Source organism: Nannospalax galili, unplaced genomic scaffold, assembly GCF_000622305.1.
Source record: "Nannospalax galili isolate Female #2095 unplaced genomic scaffold, S.galili_v1.0 scaffold379, whole genome shotgun sequence".
Classification (NCBI taxonomy): domain Eukaryota; kingdom Metazoa; phylum Chordata; class Mammalia; order Rodentia; family Spalacidae; genus Nannospalax; species Nannospalax galili.
This window is the reverse complement of record NW_008343963.1, coordinates 1,412,296-1,433,421: the sequence shown is the minus strand read 5'-3', so window position 1 is coordinate 1,433,421 and position 21,126 is coordinate 1,412,296.

Sequence of the window (21,126 nt, the reverse complement as noted above, 5' to 3'; positions counted from 1 at the left end):
CTTTTATCATATTCATCATTGTTCTTTTGAGTTCCATGTCCTTCATTGTCTGTAGGGGGTTCTCATTGTGCTCCTCTAGAGGATTACTGGTGTTTGGTGGAGATATGTTATTTTGGTTTTTCATGTTATTATTTTTTCTCTGTGATTTTGACTTGTGAATTTCTTTTGTAGTTTCTGACTCTTGTGTGATACTCAGGCCTTCAATTTTAGTGATGCTTCTTTTTTTGAACTTTATGTGTCTGTGGTTTACTTTTTGGGTATGAAGTGCTGATTCGTCTAAGCTTCTGGTTCTTTCTTTTGATTTTTATATTGTCGTGGTCGGATTGATTTTGTTTTCAGGAGCTCCACGTTGGCCCAATTCCAATGTGGGTCAGAAGTTTTCAGACTTTCTCCTTAGGTCTGGAATCTTCTAAGAATGATTTTGGGCTCAGGAACTTGGGTGTTGGACTGACCTGAGACCCTGGCAGTGGCCGTGACACACAGGGATGCAAAGGCAGATGGGGTGGGAAGAAGCCCCAAGATTTCCCAGGGAGTGGCTTGAGTAGCTGGGTTGTACTGGATGCAAAGGAGCAGGGAGAGGAAAAGTAAGCCTCAGAGCCCCAGAAAGAGGCTGTCAGCCCCAGGAAGAGGCTGGCAGGTCCCTCACTAGGTGTAGCAAACAGCGGGGGAGATGGAAGGGTGAATGTGGCTTGGGGAGTCAAGGCGAGGAGAGCTGCGCTATAGACTTACCCCAAGAGGCCTGACTATAGGGGTGCAGGCTAGGAGACTTAGCCGGTGGTGCAGGTCCAGGGATGCAGAGAGAGGTGAGGGTGGGGCCAGGACCTGAAGCGTTGCTCCTGCGGCCCAAAAAAGGCACTAATTTGTCTGGGTGAGAAGGATCAGAAAGCAGTATTGGTGCCCCAGGTGTCTGGGCCCCCAAGACTAGGAGTGGTGCAGGTCCCACACTAGGTGTAGCGAATAGCAGGGGAGATGGAAGGGTGAATGTGGCTTGGGGAGTTAAGGCGTGGAGAGCTGCGCTATAGACTTACCCCAAGAGGACTGAGGATAGGGGTACAGGCTGGGTTATGATTTTTTATTGACATTTTCTGAGTCCCATTCCTTTAGGTGGTCTCTTCTTTCTCCTTGTAACTTAGTATCAGACCACACCATACATCTGTACTCATCTGGTGACAGAATATCATCAGTCTACATGTACACTATGGGTTTATTAATAGTGACTATTCAAATGAGTTAGCATTTTTGTGTCATACTTACAATTTGGTTTTGATCATTAGGCTTATATACATTTATGATGGTTGTCTATACCAACTCTTAAATTCTTCTTGACAGATGAAAATTTATAGCATACCTGGAACAGTCCTTGTGTATAAATACCAATGAGACAGTATTTGCTAGAAAAATCCATTTTGGCAATTTGTGATTTTTCTCAAAGAGAGTCTGGAGCTTAATGCACTAATCTTTTATCTTGGTTCGTTTGTTTGGAACTGAAACATATGTAATCTTCTCAATTCAAATATGATCCATTGATTTATTAATTCACTGTACATGCTGAAGTTCCTAGGACAATTTATTTTTCTCCAAACGTGTGAAATTGATCTTCAGTAAAAAATAGAAGCTGGAGAGATGGCTCAGTAGGTAAGAGTACTTGATATACTAGTAGGAGGACCCAAGCTCAGATCTTAAGAACTCATGTGAAAGGTAATTGGGCTGCACATGCTTGCACACTTCAGTATTGGCACTGTGTGTGTTGAGGGGGACACTGAGGACAGGAGGAATTCTAGGGCTTGCTGCCCAGCCTGACTGGCTGAAACGTGAAGATCTCCAAGGTCAATTAAAGACTTTATCTGAAGTGACTGAGGCAGTTGCTGATAGAGCTGAATATCTGATATCCTTCTCCGGGTTCAGTTCATGCATTGATAGACACAGCCATACATGTGTGCAAGCATACTCATACCATGCAAATATATATCACATGCAAATAAAAAATAAAAGAATTAAAAATTAAAATATCTACACTGAATGGTCTTATTTGCTTTTGTTCCTCAGAGTCCAAAATGGCGTGTTCCTTTATTCAGATAGAAGCATATAAATATCAGGCCCCCTTCTCCCTTTTTACTGCTCCACCATCAAACTAATCACTGATTTGTAAATAATATGTCTATGTAGTGGCTAGAAATCTGCTTAACCTGTAATGACAACCATTATTTTTGTATGGTTAAGTGCAATTGTTGATGATTCATCTTTTTAAAATATTTTTTTTTCTCATGAAAAGGATTTAAGTTCCCAGTATTAGTTACTTTGAGTTGCTGTGAGGGAAAACCATGACCAAGGCAACTTTTAGAAGGAACAGTAAATATGGCTTATGGTTCCAGATGAGGAAAAGTCCATCATGGTGGGGAGGTCTGCTGGCTGGAGGCTGCCTGAGCAGAAATCTTATTGCTCACATCATCAGGCAGGTACAGGAAGCAGAAAAAGCCAGACTGGAAGTGGACATATCTATGTCCTCTTAAAGTCCACACCTAGTGGCATGATTGATTCCTCCCACACGGCCACCTAAAGGTTATAGGACCTTCCCCAAACAGCACCACTTAATATGGTTCAAGAGTTCAAATCCTGGGAGCCTATGGGTGATATTCTCATTCAAACTGCAGCATTCAACAATATAGAATTATACCCTTTAATAAGCACTTCAAAAGTTACATTAATGTACACCAGTTTGACTGTTTCAATATGGAGCATTATCGTCTACAAGTCTAAAATTTTGATGAGGTCATTATTGTTTTGTTTCCTGCTACCATATTCCTAATTTCAAGCAAATTCTCAACAAAGAAACAAACATACTAGTGTAACCTGAGGCAAGCTAAAATCTGTTTCATTTTGCAAGACTTCAACATCCCTGGAAAATTAACTGTTTATATTGACATCATTAAATTGCACAATAAATAAAGAATTGTGAGGTTTTTACAACAGACTACCTAGTGTAGACACTCTCCAAAACACTTAAAAACTTCAAAGGATTATTTATAATAAGCTAAAATATCTGGAATAATTCATGTCTTGATAAGTCTAACCAGAATTACTACTTTTAATCTGATTTTATTCAAGAAGTTCAGGTAACTCTGTGGCAATCAAGGCTCAGAGACTTTCTTAATGGACAGGGGAACTTGCTGCTCCAGCCTCTAAGGAAACTTCTGTCCACAGTAAAGATTTTTTTCTTCATTTTTATCCTAATATGTTTGACAGCCAAATCACTGCCAGTATTGTGACATGCCTAATAATATACGAAGCATATTTAGAAACAATACAAAAACTAGGGTCATATATATTTACTAAAGTTTAAAAACTAATTAATTATCAGCAGTTTTTCCTGTGATTCTCAGTGCAAATATTTATTCAGTGATTTTCTAGATATACTTCAGGATTTAAATAATTTTTTGTTAAGTATTCATTTATGCATACCCCATGCTGCTCTTCTGAAAGTTAAAAAGTATTATACTTATTTACCCAGTATTAATAATTACCATCTCACTTTTCAATTTATAAATGCAGACTTTACAATTCCTGCCATGAGCTCTAAACTAAAATAACTCTAGTTTGTATTGATTTATTAAAATTCTATTTTTAATTTTTCAAAGAAGGACATTTATATTAGCCTTTAATCAAATCTGTACTCACATTCAGGTAGGGAAGAAAATGAGATTTACCCTGCCTAATGTACAAACCTGCGCTAAAGAAAATTCTACAACACTCAAAGACCACAGTGAGACAAAGAGGACTGAGGTAAATTATCCAAGCCAGAAACACTGCTTTATGCCTCTTTAACAGACAGGAGCAAGTAGAAATAGTGCTTAACATTACATTTCCAGTAAGCTTTTAAAATATTGTTTCCCCATGACTTTTTCAGACATTCTTAGAATTATATATCGATCATTCCTACCTCTCTGTATTGCTCTCCTCCCCCTCCTCAGTCAAGGTGACCCCCCATTTTACCCTATTCCTGTGAGAACACATGTGTCCTAGTGTCCCTAATAGAGAGCTCCCTCTCCCTGCTCTTCACTTGGTCCTTTCTTTGGCTTCTGTGGTGATATCATGCTATATACTAACGTAAACTTTCAGAGCGAGGATCCACTAATAAGAGGGGATATACTGTTTGAAAATGTACTAGTTAACATCATGTTTTAAGTTTTTCAAAGCATAAAACACAACTATTAATATGAGAACTACATATAATTTTTCTTTTTTAAAAATATTTTAAATATATATTTTAAATTTTATGTGTATAAGTGTATCGCCTGCATGTATGCAAGTGCACCCATGTTGTATAATGCCAGTGGGGGTCAGAAAAGGGCATTTTATTCCCTAGAACTGGAATAACATGTGGTTGTTAGCCACTATGTGGGTGCTGGGAACCAAACCTGGGTTTTCTGTACGAGCAACCAGTGCTCTTAACTGCTGAGCCATCTCTCCCAGTCCCATTACATATAAATTTTCTACTACCATGTTTTTCCAAGTAGAAATAGAAATATAATGGATGATATAATAATTTAATATATGATATGAAATTTTATAATTTTTCCATGTTAAAATAATAATTGAGGGGTCTATGTTCAAAAGTTTCTCTAAATGACAATATAAGATGTACTCAATATAAAATAGTCATGTGATATTTTGTAATTTTTCTTTGTAGTATCACCATATCTATCTATCTATCTATCTATCTATCTATCTATCTATTTTGAGACAGTGTCTCCCTGTAGCCCCTGCCACCCTGGAACTCACTATGTGGACCAGGCTGGCCTCGAACTTACAGAGATCTGACTGTCTCTGCCTCCAGACTGCTGGGATTAAATGTGTGCTGATGAGGAAAAAATTAGATTGAGACTTTCGCACCAATTGTTGAAAACTTGGCAAAGATTCATTCTGTTTCAAGGGAGTCTTGAACTGGACCTAGCAGAACACATACAACTTCATAAAATGCTCCCAGGACTCAACCAATTAGCATTGACAAAAATCAGAAGATCATTAAGTTCATGGCCTTCTATTTCCCCCCAGAGACCAGTAAGCTGAGGATGACTCATTAACATTTGCACAGATACGCCAGCAGATTCTAACAACTGTGTTGATGACACTTTTCATGCATCTGCTTTATAAAACCAAGGACAACTATATTTAATATGGATCATACAGTGGGTTAGAACACAGGGGAATGTGTGACTCCAGGTTTGAAATTCCAATTTTTCTTAATTTTTGGCCTAACATAGTCAAAGTACCATCTGTCATGAGAGAATCTAATTTGTTTTTATCAAGCTGAAATTATTCCTTAACAGATGAAATACACAAGAATTATGCCACAAATTTTCTATCCCATGCTGCATATTTGCAATATTTCTTGGTATGTTGGAATACATATTACGATTCAAGATACTGACTAGAAGCTCTTATCACATACCAATTGTAAAACTGAATAGAAGTTGCTACAGTAATTTAAGATTTTGACTATTAATTCAATATTATCAAAAAACTCAAAAATTCTGCAGTGAATTGTTAGATAGTGGAAAGTGTCTGTTTATATATATTTTAGTTCATTATTCATCATTTCAAAAAATCAGTATTGGACTTATTTTGCCATCCCTCTGTCTAAGATCGACCTTTCCTGTGTAAGAATAAAAACTGGTGAATGTTGCAAACTTATATTCTGCCAAAAACTGCTTAAAATTAGGACTTCAAATAATAAATGTAGATAAGTTTATTTTAAATAACAGACATAAGTATAAACTTTACATATCAATATAGTATCATATTATATACATACATAAACATATATGCATTGCATTTCAAACAAGTGAAATATTTATGTCTTAAAGGATTTATCATTTCTTGATGGTGAAATTTTCAAAATCTCTTCTTCTAGACTACAGTAATGAACAGTTCACTTTTTTTTATCTGATATCAAGCTAACGTACAATAGTACACCATTGCATCTTGGCAGTACCTGAAAATAACTCATTTCTCAGTAATCAGAATTTCCTTCTCCAAAGAACCCCATTAATGTTCTCTCGCCAGCGTTTGTCAACCACCATTTGCCTTTTAACTACTAGGGAACCAACATTTTCAGATTCCACATATGAGTGGAATAAGAACTTGTGCTTTGAACCTGGCTTATTTCTCAGCATATAATGATCTTCAGTACCATCATGGCACCTAATGTTCTTTTCCATGACAAAATTTTATTCAATTGTGTGGGGGTACCACGTTGATCTTTATCCATATATTAGTTGATGGATACTCAATATGTTCACATTTCATTTTTAATTTCTTTTTAAATTTTTTATTTAATTATTTTCCTTTTTATCTGTATGTGTTATACCTCATGTGATTAAATACACTTGCATCCTACAATGCCTGTAGAGGACAGAAGATGGTCTTGGACCCCATGGAATTGGAGTTACGTATGGTTGTAAGCCACCATGTGGGTGCTGGAATTCGAATCTGGGTCTTCTGAAAAAGCAGCTACTGCTCTTAACTGCTGAGCCATTTTTCAAGCAACTCTTTTTAAATTTCTTATTAATACTATTATCAATGTCTAAGTTGTGTGTGACATGCATGTGTATGGGTGCACGTGCTATGGTATCTGTGTTAAGAACAGAGGACACTTTGAATCATTGATTTTCTCCTTCCACATTTACATGGGTTCCAGGGATCAAACATAGGTCACCATGCTATGAACCAAGTGTTTTAATGTACTAAGGGATATCACCAGAAATCATTTCTTGATTAACATCAATAATGTTAAGATGAACAGAGAGTGCAGATGTCTCTTCAGTCTACTGATTTTGAATGTCAGATTTGATTATATGGGGTTGTGGAACTATATTACAGAGTTGTTTGTTATTATTATTACTACTATTAATATTTTGGGGGTTTTTTGAGAGAGGATCTCCCTGTAGCCCCAGCTGGCTTGGAACTTACCGAGGCAGGCCACAATCTCACAGAGCTCTGCCTGCTCCTGTCTCCTGAGTGCTGGTACAAAGGCATGTGCCACCTTGCTTAGAGTTAATATTTTAAAATTTTTAAAGGAACTTTCTTTTTTTTTTCTATATGGTTGTACTATTTTATGTCCCTAACAGTGATGAAAGATTCTCTTTTTCCCTGTCCTCAACAATAATTTTGACCTCTAGTCTTTTTGATAATAGTCACTCTTTCTGGGTACAATGATGGCATGTTTTAATGTTGAATAATTTTCATGTACCTATTGGCTATATGTATGACATCTTGGAAAATGCTTATTTAGATTTATAATCACAATAATGTCTTGTATTTTTCATTGTATAAGAAAATGTACCATATTATCAACATAATTTTTTAGAGCAGTCTACAGCATTATTATTCTATAATTTCAGAAACCAGTCCTGGCCTGGGAACCACTGGAGACTGATTAGTACTAGGTGAGGGAGAGTAGACCTTCCTTACAAACTCTAGATAGGCTGACTAGACTCCAGTGGATAAACTTTCACCGAAGGTCATCTGGGCACAAATGCCTGATTGGATAGGACTTAGCATGAATGTAGGGCACAAAGCATTGAGTTTGGGAGCAGGTGGTACGGGAGCATGGATGAGGAGGGGGTCTAAGTTTGATTAAGAACTTTTGTATTAAATGTACAGAAGCTCGGGGGCTGGAGAGATGGCTCAGCCATTAAGAGCACTGACTGCTCTTACAGAGGACCGGGTTTCTATTCCCAGCACCCACATGGCAGCTATGAACTGTCCTTAACTCCAGTCCAGGGGACTCTGAAGCCCTCTTCTGACCCCCATGACATTGTATGACACGGGTACACTCACATACATATAGGCAATACACTCATACAAATAAAATAAAAATAATAAATAAAATATTTTTAAAATGTACAGAAGCTCAATAAAAACTAAAAGAGGAAACTTATCTCATTATTTTCAAATTCGCAACTTTATAATTTGTGTATTACTAATTGCTATATTATATTCTAACAATGAATATGCAGCACACTTTTTCCAGTGTTGTTTTTTCTTTTCCAATCAATTGCATTATTTTCTTCATCTTTATTCAATTCTGCATTACTATTATGATTTCATTTAAAATTAATTTCAAAGGTACATATATACTACTTAAACTACTTACATCATCTCTAATACAGTTTTCATATGTATATATGATATATGTATATATTTCATGATATTTGCATAAAACATTCAAATAAACATATCATAATGTTACATTCAAAATCTCTTCCAATTGAATCAATTTAATGACAACAGCTGGATAAATGACATGTTTATTTTTAACATTTGAAATCATCTCTAATCCCAATACTTATGTTATCACACTGCATATTTTAGGCAGCTCAGCCGTTGAAGTGAAACAAATTCTATCAAAACAAAATTGAGTTCAACAGAAAAGCATTTAGCACTTTTTCAGTTAACAACTTAAGAGAAAAACATTTAACAATGATACTGTTGAGTGAAATTTAAAATTCAGACCATCCATTACACTAGCTGTATTTTAAATGTTCTGCACTAATTTCTATGAAACGGTCATTATCAGTTCTTCCTGCACACACCTCCATAGAACCACAAAAAAGATTTAACAGGCAAGGGAGGGGTGGTCAGAGTGTGTGTGTGTGTGTGTGTGTGTGTGTGTGTGTGTGTGCGTGTATGCTTATGTGTTCAGGTGCACATGCATTTGGAGGCCAGAAGACAACAAGTGTATTGTGTATCAGAAATATCTACCTCCTCTGAGACAGGTTTTCTCAGTGGTCTGTATTTCATCAGTCAGGGTGCACTATAACTAGTCAGCAAGCCCTGGACATCCTCCTGTCTCTGCTTTCCCAGTACTAGATTATAAGAGCACACCAGCACATCTGCTTGTTTAATATGTGTTCTGGGAATAGGAGTCATATCTATTGTGAGGCAGGCACTGTATTGACTGAGCCACCTTCAAGCCTCTCCAATATGTGTTTTAGGCAGAGAAGCTAATATGGTTATTTGAAAATCTAATTTGTCTTATCTTCCAGTAATATGAATATTAAAATGTGAGGATTATTTTGATGGAAAAACAGAATATATTTCCTTAAATGAATAGAAAACACTAAATAAGAAAAAATATTAAATTCCCTTATATAGTATTTTAAATTATATTTAAAAATTTCATTTACGTTCAATTTATTTTCAAACTTGCATTTTCAAATATTTAGGACTTATAAAATATAAAATAATTCAAGGTTGATTTACTTTCTATGAACATTATCAACACTGCAGTCTTTCCAATCCCCTTTTCTGAATGATCCTTGAGCTATGGGTGGCAGAGGTTTGATATAGATGTCCTATTCTGGAATAAGCACTCTGCAGCCTCTTGTTCTCTACACATTGGCCAGTTCTGTGTTTCTGTAGTAATCACCATGTGCTGCATAAGGAATCTTATCTGCTATAAGTTGAGAGATGCATCAATCTCTAGGTAATATAATATGCCACTAAAAATTAGTTTAATATTGCATCCAGTTTTCAGAACAGTTGTGTTAGGTTTTCTTCAATGGCCTGTGGGTTGTCTAGCCTCAAACTCCTAAGGCCTACTATCAGTGCTAGATATGGGCTCCATCCTATGAAGCAGACCAGGTAAGATTCATGTTAAATTTTATCCTCAGGTAACTTGCATAATTTGAAAATAATATTTATGTAAGTGAATATGATGCCTATATTTATTGTTGGTAAAACTTCTGCTGAGGAACATTTTTCATGTTTAAGAAAAAACACTTCATAAAAGTCACTTTGCAAAAGTGACCTTAAATTTTATTAGGATGCTATATTTGTCTTGGAATTTTGAAAAGATTCCAGGTCTTCAGTGACATAATACAATAAATAATAAAGAGTTTAACTTTTAACTAAAGCTGTTCTTAAATGAATTGAGAAGTAGACTCCAAAGGAAAGCTGAGAATCACACAGGTTCAATGTCTAAATGTTGTTGCATTTCTAAGCTTTACTTACTTTGTTTTTTATTTCTTCTTGGTCTGCTCACCTCTTTTAATCCATAAACTACAACTAGACACGTGTCTAATGGCCACTTGTTCAAAAGTCTTTAGATTTTCCTTCTAGACATAAATGATGTAACCCCGCATTCTTGTATCAAGATAAAGTACAGAAACAGTTCTAGCCCAGAGAATACATGAGAAACACAACACATAACAGTGTGCACCTTTTATATATATATATGAATGTCTCCACTAGAATTTGTAGAACTAAGAAAATCTTTTATCGTATTGGTGCAGAGATTCAGGAGTTTTTATAGCAGATAGAATGAGCTATCTCACTACCGTATTTCACTAATAAAAGGAAGCCAGAGAGAGAAAGAGAGAGAAGGCAGGGGGTCGGGGGGAGACAGAGACAGAAACAGAGAGAGAGAATATATATATGAATGTCTCCACTAGAATTTGTAGAACTAAGAAAATCTTTTATCGTATTGGTGCAGAGATTCAGGAGTTTTTATAGCAGATAGAATGAGCTATCTCACTACCGTATTTCACTAATAAAAGGAAGCCAGAGAGAGAAAGAGAGAGAAGGCAGGGGGTCGGGGGGAGACAGAGACAGAAACAGAGAGAGAGAGAGAGATTAAAGGTACTATTAAAGATTAGAAAAAAAAGAGGAAAGAACAAAAAAAAATTAGGCTGAATACCATGTCTCTGTTGTTTGAATCATTGAACTCTCTGTTTCTTGAACCCATGTATCCTGTCTTTTTTGCAGAAGTAGCCTGGGAAGTTCCCACGATTTTTACAGAAAGGTGAAAGCCTTTTCATATGCAAACACGTTTGTCCTTTTGTGTGTCTCTCTATATGCATACAGGTCACAATGTGTGTGTGTGGGGGGGGGGCGCGCTCCCAGGATGACATTCCTCAGGTGCAGTCCAACTTTTTTCTTTTGTTTTTGACACAGAATTTCTCACTGTGTCAAGTAGTTCAAACTTGCCAAGTATTCTAGGCTGGCTGCCCGGCCTGCAGGAACCTGGGAATCTTCCTTTCTCCACTTATCCAACCCTGGCACTGCTTTCACAGTCATGGACTGCATTTTAATTTGTATATATATATAGTGTGTGTGTGTTTAAACATAAAATCTGTCATGCAAGCGTCATTTTGTTCTCTGTATTTTTTCACATCACTTCTCAGGGAGAACCACACTTATTTCATCATTGATATGGCTAAATTACTTCATTCTTGAAATTATTCAGTGTAGTTATGATGGGCAGCTAATAACAATCATGTATCCAAGGTTGAAGGAATCTTAAAATGAATCACATCATTATAGACCATATATATAATAAACCTTTTATGGAAAACAGCCTCTGTGAGTACCTAACAGAGAAATGGAGTAAATTGGTAATACATGCACATTATGAAATATGATATTATATAATTCTAAGACTACAGAACATAAAAATTAAAATAAGCTGACTTCCAAAACAGAGTAAAATACATAACATTTACATATGGTACTTAGCCTGTTTTAGTGCAACTTCAAGAACAAAACACATAAATACTTTATATTTTATTTCAATTACAATATCTTTCATATTTTAAAAATTATATCACTAGATATTTTCTATTTCAATTTTATTGTAGCAAAATACTCATAACTAAGTTACATAGTTAGACTTCAAATAGTTGAAACTCTTAATTTATTTGGAAAAAAGACGTTTGTGTCTTTGTAATATTCTCAGAAGCAGACATAATACCAGCATATAATTTTTTCTTCTGTGACTATGAAAGAAACAAATAAAAACAGTGCAACAATAAGATGTGTGCATGCTTAATGGAGAAGCAATTGAAGCATCTTTTCTATAGTGGTACATGTTGGGACTTTGGTTTTATTATTCTGCTAAAAATAATCATTCTGATGCCTTCTTACTTCATGTTTCTCCAAAGGCTATTCTTTAAAAGAAAGTTGTATTCCCCCAGTGTGAGAACTTCAATTTGGAGAGAAATTGATTCTGAGAGTGATGAATATGGAAGTCATTTCAATAGCAAAAGTGCCAAGATGTTTTTAATAATTTTTCTGTTTGTGGAATGCTCTCAGTCTATAAAGTAGCTTCCCCAGCAGACTTGGGGGGTTTTAAATGACCTCACCCAACCTAAGAAATTTGAAAAATGCCTTCTGCTGATGATATAGAGAAAAACTGAGCTGACGACTATCAGGTACCAGAGGATAGTAAAGAAATAGTTAAAATGTACTTTTCCTCACCTATGACCAATTCTAGAACATAGTCTCAGTAGATTGCAAAATATACAAAACAAAATACAAACCACACCTCACTCTTAGGTCAAACATCTTCACATATACTCACCAGTTTATATCTTGAAGATATTTCCAGTTTTCAAATTTCATTCCCAATTCAATGCCACTCCCTGTATCAAATTATTTTGCCTTTCACTTACCCTCTTGTCACTTATCATGGATTCTCTGAAATAAATTTGTATATATACCAGTCTAACATTTTTAATGCAAACAAAATTATTTTCTGCAAAATCTATATTGATTATTTTGCAATCTACATAACCCTAAGGTACCTACTGAGCACAGGAGACAAAGCCCATCATCAGGGGAAGTCAGGGAAAGAACTTGAGCAGAAACAATGGAGGAATGAGCTTACTGGCTCATGCTCATCTAGATTTAGTACACAGCCTGGGACCACCTGCCTGAGGAGCGGCATGGCCCAGAGTGGCTGTGTCCTCTGTCATGAAACAGTACTCAAGATACTTCCCCATAGATGTGACCAAAGGCTATTTTGATGAAAGAAATTCTTCAATGGACTTTACTTCTTCATAGGTTGTATCAAGCTGATAATAAAAACTAACTAGTACACATTCTCTATGTGTGCTGATGCTTGCCTTACCTTCTCAATAAACAGTCTCACTTTCTGACAATAATATTTCAATTCAGGATTCAAGACCACAGAGGAATCCTGCTTTCTGTCTGAGTTTTTCTCACAAAAATCTAATAAATTTAATGAATTTTTTCTTTTAATTTTTACATCAATTAATACTTATTCTATAATTCAATTCCTTACTGGAAACATGTTAATTGATTTTGTTATTATTGTTTACATTTGATTTACTCACAGCAAATGCTATGCAGGATATCCGTTGTCTGCTAAGAATCTTCAAGTAGTTTTGACTGAAGGACTGCATCAGCTCCTCTAGTTTAGTGCATATTAACCAGTAAACTTTTAAACTCTTATATTTCTATGGCAACATTCTCCTCTCTCACATTAATAGAGAAAATAACATGCATTACAGTTTTATACCTCTGATTTTAAACAGTGCAATGTATACTGAATTGGTACTTGTTTGTGAATATAATCATTTATCAGAGTTTCCATAATTTAAACAAGTATTTTAAGCAGCAAAAAATAGCAAAAATTTGTTTTTTTGGAAGACCATTACTGTGTAAATCCTCGGTTAACTTTTTTTAATTGCATTATTTCTTTCATGAAGGGTCTACAACAATGTGCTAGATCCATAGAATTTTCAGTTGAGATCCATGTCTACCCTCAGAGGTTCTAAACCATGTAGCTTCTTGTCCCCTTTCCTCTTTAACTTAAGTAAAACTGTTTGTTAAAATCCCCATAGCAGGGTCACACATAGACCTTTAACTCCAGCATTCAATAAAGAGAGGTAAGAGAATCCAACCCAGCCTGTTTTTCATAGCAAGTTCTCAGCAAGCTGGGGCTACAAGGAGACACGGTCTCAAAAGAAAAGGAAAAAAATAACTGTAACAAAATTAGTAAGACCCCAGCTTGGCCTAAAGACTCAGTTTGGCTGCCTGTGGACTACTGCCATCCCCTGAAGCGATACCACCTATTTTTTCCAAGGAACACCTCCTCCTGGCACTGCTATCTTTTGGGACTCACAAAGTCCATACCCAATCCCCACCAGGGACTTTTACAACTCCAGAAGATCCTGGCCTCTCCCACCTTTCAGGACTCACCAGTGCCCTGCCAGATACCTGACTAGGATCTTCCAGTTGTTCGATTCTACACTGAGATATAGAATCAGTCCACACTCCCAGGCAAAGCCTGTTTCAAGATTCATGACCAATCCACTGCAAGCACCAGCATGTAGGTGTCAAGCAAAGACCTAGCATAAAGACTGTAGTTGTAGGTACCAGACAGAGGAAGTCAACATCCCAACCCTGCTATGCATCACCTCAAACACCAAACATTGTAGATACCTCCGATGAATGAAGGTGATTTGAAATAAAAGTAAATAATGCAGCACACTAATCCAGATGTGTAAATGCAAATGCAAAAATATAAAGAACACACACACACACTCACAATTACAATCCAATAATAATGACCACTAACAAAAATGAACTGGAAGAACTTCCAAGGAAAAAAAAATTTAAAAAATGATTATACCTCTGGTCAAACCACTGAAAGAGAGCTCAGAGATGAACGAAATGAGGAATTAAATCCCAATAACAGAGAGAGAGATCAAAATGCTAAAGAAGAAAGTGAACTGGAATGCTGCTGAAAATGAAAACCTAGAATAACAACAAAAAACAAAACAAAGAATCGTACGTTACCTATGTGGAAACACTAACAGAATGGACAATGTTGAAAACAGACAATGATGCTGAAAACAAAGTACAGTAATTAGATCACTTAGTAAAGATCAGTGAGAAATTTTATATGAAGTATCCATCGAATATGGAAGAATTTTGAGACACCATGAAAAGACCTAACCTAATTATGGGCTTAGATGAGGAATACCATTGTAAAGGCATAGAAAATACCTTCAGTAAAATCATAGAAGAAAATTCCTCAAACCTAGAGGAAGAGATGCCCATCCAGGTACAAGAGAGCTATATAACAGCAAATACAACCAAAAAAAGAAATTCTCCACAACATACCATAGTTAAAACATTAAAAACACAGAATCAACAAATGGTACTGAAAAAGAGAGAAATTCCAAGTCATTCAGCACTGTAGACCCATTCAAATGACACCTGATAGTTTTACAAAGATCTTTAAGTCAGAAGTGTTTGAGAAGATGAATTCCAAGTCCGGAAAAATAGTCAACCCACACAATTATACCCAGCAAAACTATTAATTAAAATTGAAAGAAAATATAAAAATTTCCATGAAAAATAAAAGTAATACTAATATTCCAACATAATTTTTCACAGAAATTTTAAATCTTTGCTCATAGCAGAAAAGGTGCAGTTATTCCAAACAATCCTGAAGATTGAAATAAGAGCTGTAATCACTACCATCACTGATTTCAGATTATGCTACACAGCTATAGTAATAAAATAGTATGGTACTGAAATAAAAACATACACATTGACCAACAGAATCAAATTAAGGACCAGACTTACAACTAGCCAAATTTCTCAAAAGATGCCATAAGCGCACATTAGAACAAAGCCAACATCTTCAACAAATGTTATTCATGAAAATGGGTACAGGCTGAAGAATGAAACTAGATCCCTATTTCTCACAGTGCTACAAGTTCATCTCCAAATAGATTAAAGCATTCAGCATAAAACCTGACACTCTGAATCTGATAAGGATAAAGTAGGAATTGCACTGGGATTTATAGCTACAAGAAAGGACTTTAAAGACAAGAGCCTGATAGTACAAACATTAAGACCAGAAATTCACAAATGGAACCTGCAGAAGCTAAAGAGCTTGTGTATAGCAAGGACACAAATATTACAGTGAATCAGCCACCAACAGATTGGATAAACTCTTTACCAGCTACCCAACAGACAGAAGGAGAGGACTTAGAATATACAAAGAACTGAAAAATCTAAACATAAAACATATGACCCATTAAAATTAGGACAATTAATGGAGGAGGGAGTTCTCAAATGATGAAACACATATAGATAAGGTTTTATACATACATATATATGTACATAATTTAATATTCAACATTTTTAGCCTTTAGGGAAGTAAGAACTAAAAGTACTCAGAAATTTAATCTTGCCACTGTCATAATAGCTAGGATTCACAAACAATTTATGACAAAAGTTGACTCAATTGTAGGGAAAGAGGAACACTGATTCACTGGGGTAGGAGTCCAAATTGATGGGGTGGATAAAGGGAGGTGAGGGTAGAGAAGGGAGCATGGGGAATAGGGGTGGGTAACTAACACTAAAGGCCGTTTGAAGAATCATGTGGAAACCTACTACTATAGAAGCTTTATACATACATTATACATATATATGTGTGTGTGTGTGTGTGTGTGTGTGTGTGTGTGTGTGTGCATGTGTATTACCTTATTGTGTTACCTTATAAGTTACCTTATTGCAGGGGTATGATACCTGTATCATATACCACAAACAATAAAATAGAAGCACATTACCTGCTTGCTCATTTGGAGTTGTTGACAAGAGAGGTCTCATGGTCCTCAAACAGTACTAGCTACTGTCATTGCTCCAGAAATTGATGGTAATAACTTATTGCTGAAGACACTAAATATATGACTCTTAGAAAAAAAATAATTACATATCTTCATGTTGCTGGATTTCTTTCATGTATCTCAGTAAAATGACTTGCTGCAATCATTTTTGTTCATAACCAGGCTTAAAAAAAAAAAACAGCATCTGTTTAACCAGGCAAGAGGGGTTTATAAAACTGAAATCAGTATGGAAGTTCCTCAAAAAAGCTAAAAATTGATCTCCCACATGATCCCGCCATATCACTCTTGGGAATATACCCAAAAGAATCATGCATTCTACAACAAATATATATGGTCATCCATGTCCATTGCTGCCCTATTCACAAAAACCAGGAAATGGATACAACCTAGATTTCTTTCAACTGAGGAATGAATAAGAAAAAATGGTATATTTACACAATGAAATATTATTCAGCTGTTAATAAAAGTGAAATAGGGGCTGGAGAGATGACTCAGCAATAAGAACATTGACTCCTCTTGCAGAAGACCCAGGTTCAAGTCCCAGCACCCACACGGTAGCTAACAACTGTCCATTACTCCAGTTCCAGGGGATCTGACACCCTCTTCTGATGTCTGCCGGAAAGACTCTTTACCCTAATCAGAATGACAAAAATAATGTACATCTGATTTGAAATTATGCTTTAGTTTCTAAATACAAACCATAAAATATTTGGTTTTCCTAAGTCATCTTTTAAAAAATAATTTATTATTTTTATTCTATGTGTACACGTGTATTTTCTGCATGTGCGTAAGTGCACCCATATCATGCAATTCCTTACTGAGTCAGAAGAGGGCTTGGACCCCCAGAACTGGAGTTATGAATAGTTGTTAGCTGCCATGTGGGTACTAGGAATCGAACCCAGGTCCTCTACAAGGGCAGCCAGTGCTCTTAACCACTGAGCCATCTCTCCAGCCAGTCATCCTTAAAAGAGGGCTGCAGGTTACAAAATATAAATCCTAAATATAATACAAATCCATGAATTAAAATAAATATCTAGAATGAAGGGCAGGAAAAGCCATGAAACTTTTATTTATTAGACTATAAATAGAATGCAGATTATTATACATGGCTCCCTTTGTCATGAATTCCAAGATTAACAAATTAGACTACAGCCCCTGCACACCTCTATAACATTTAATCATAATCTGGACATAAGATTGGTATCACAGGAGTGAATAACAAGGAAATATAAGAAGGTTTCATAGATCTTCTTTGTTGTTATGTGGTAAGGCTGCCTATATCCAACTTTTTATTGGGAAAAAATCTGAAAAATAAATAAACAGCAAATCAAAACAAAAGCAAAATGAAATAGCCAGCAATATCTTTTTGTGTTTTGAGCTTCTGTGTACAAAGTAACATATTTCCACGTGATTTATCACAAAAATTTACTCTTTATGTTTAAAAAGGTAAATAACATCTTATATGCTATGTCACAATTAATTTAAAATTTGCAATCTAAGAAAAATGTACAGTTGAACACAGTACAGAGATCTGAGGTATCAGTTGTAGGCTTTCTAGTCAACAAGCTGAATACCAGAAATTGGAGTTCATTAGTGAAATGAGTGGCTGGCTGGGCCGCATATTTGAGGTCTCAACTGGTTCTTTATGCTGTCAGCATTTGAGGAATTCACCATATGTTGATAAAATAGTTATAAAAATGTGTTACACATTGTATCAATAGAATATAAGGCCCTAGCACACCTTGTAATCCTAACTTGACGCATTTAGCAACACTTTGCACCAGGTTTCTGGTTAAAAGACTTAACTGAATCCTGTCTCTGAAGACACTAGCTATCTGTAATTGACAGTTCATTAGAAAATATCTTCATATATCTTGGTGGGAGTATTCATTTTAAAACTCATATGTCTGGTTTTCTTTATTTAGAATAATCTGATTTGGTTAGGTAATATAATTTACTATTCATGAAATGTTTACAATCAGATATTACCAAACCTTTTCACTTCTTAAAATACTGAACATCAGAAGTGAAAAAAAAGATGGTTTGATTATTAGGGACATGGGATTTGACAGTCCTCTGCCTATTCTAACACTGTGACCTTCAGGAAAAATATTGACTTCTATAAGACATAAGTTATCATTAGTGCTAGAATACTTTTTACTCAAACCACTAAATAAAAAGAAAAATTTTGAGGTGATACAATAATAAATATCTAGAAATTGGAATTTCTTATTGTGAATACCCACTTGCCTCAAGGGTGTTTGTTGCACATTTTCTGTTATGAAACTTTCTCAATGTGTAGCATGAAAGTAACAAAAATTTTTCATCATTTAAAAAAATACAACAATTTCTGAGATACAAGTTGTGCTTTGTACCCAGAAACAGAAGTACAAAAATAAAACTTTGTAAACACTTTGCATTTCCTTTTAGAAATACAGCCAAGTCTCAGTATGCAGAGTTTGAAAAACTGATACAGCAAATCTAATAACAAATTCTGTGCTTGGAGAGAAGAGTAAGTTATTGGCAGAATATCTATACCTGATGACATTTTTGGTGCTGCTCAATGTCACGGAGATAGAAAAGCAATTATTGTCACTATTCTCGGAGCAGCAGCATAGCCTGGTAATGACGCTTTGTGCTCAATGCCAACATAGGAACAGCCGCGTTAGGTCAAGCTTTCCATCTCGATCATCACCCACATTACATTTCTCACATTTCAAAATTTGAATGGGCTTGGCATTTCTCAGATATATATTCTCTGTATGTGACCAGTTGCAGAACTCTGTAACAATCTGTTTGTTTCAAAAAGAAGCTTCTTAATGAGCAGTATAAGGCATACTTGTATATAAGGCTCATGAAACATAGCAAAATGGCAGGTAGAGAGAATATTAATAAATCTCTCAACTCGCACCAGCAAAGTTTCCTCATACAACAGAGTGCGATACACAGAGAAGGCCAAGCTTTAGAGAATAAGAGATTGTAGAGTTCATGTCCCTGGATAGGACTCCTATACTAAACTTCAACCACCTTCTGCTCACATACCATTTTGGAAGAGGGGGTAGAAAGATTTTAAGAACTAAGTTTGGTTCATAAAAAAAGTAAGGAAACAGAGACTTTCAGACCACAGGGAACTTTCTCACATAAACTTGTGACAATGGTGACAGCTTACACAAGACCTATGCTGACTCAATTGGACAAAAACATATCATAGAGCATTAGGGCAGAAGGCCCCAAACCTAGCCAAGGAACTGTTAGCAAATGATGATTACTATGGGGTGAGGGAGAATGGATTTTTGTTTTTGGTCTGTTTGAGACAGGGTCTCCTTGTAGCCCCACCTGTCCTGGAACTCACTATGTAAACCAGGCTGGCCTTGAACTCACAGAGATCCACCTGCCTCTGCCTCATGAGTCCTGGGATTAAAGCCATGTGCCTCACTCCCCACTGAGGGAGTGACTGTAGATAGGCTGTGTAGACTCCAGCAGATGAACTTGCACTGAGGGACATCTGGATACAAATGCTTGAACAGATAGTACTTAACATATATGACAGAATACCTGAATTCTGGTAGTGGGGATATGGGGGATGGGGAAGGAGGAGTGGGAATAAATGTGATTTAGATGTTTTATTTGAAGTGAACAAAAATTCAATAAAAAAGAAAAAAATAGAAGGCATGGAAGGGAGGTGGAAGGTGGGGGTAGATCTGAGAGAAGGAGTACAAATATGATCAAAACACATTGCATGAAATTCTCAAGAATCAATAAAATAATGTAACTAAAAATATTACTCATTTGGGAATAAATAATAAAGTATTAAAAATAAAGGTGTAAATATTTTAAATAAAAAATATTGAATGCCACACAATCATAAAATTAATATCTTTAAAAAGGTTTACAGCAACTTTCAGTCCATAACTGTACTTTGATGTATTTAGGTTACCTGACACAGATGCCATATTTTTACATTCATGATAAAGCAAAATGGAAGACTGACCCAGTGCTCAAATTATTATCTAGTCCTTTTACTATAATTTTACTGCTAAGATTTTAGAGAAGAAAAAATGATAAATATAGACAGTAATCTATAATTATATAGCCCAGAAATGTTTGGAAAATACATTGTATAGCACAGCCATTGTAAACTTATATTTAAACTGATTATATTCATTTATACAGAGTGCTTTTTGAAAGATGTGAGATCATGATAATATCCCAAGCAATGAATAATGAATCAATACCAAAATTTTAGCATAGTAAAATAATTGATACTTGTACAAAATAACTGAACTTCTGCTATTTCCTATTTTCAGTAGCACTGGTGAACTGATGATTAGGTTGATATGGATTGAGGTCATTACAGAAATGAAACGGAAAGACATGTTCAGACACAGACTGCATCTGTGTCCATGGTCATTGAACAGAGAAGATCAAACATTGGAGTCAAAGAGATTTCTTCAGCTTTGGGCTTAGATAGCAGGATAACTGGGAAAAATGTGGGCTTGGGTTATAGCTGTTGATGAGAGTTTATATTCCATTATGAAGCGTTCAAAGCCATTAAAATGAACATAAGGAACTATGAACCTAAAGTTGTCAGAGAAAATACTCAGAAAGTTTGAAATATTTGCAGAGATGAGAAGAAGGAAAACATTGTTAGTGAAATAGAATCCAAACTGAGAAGGTT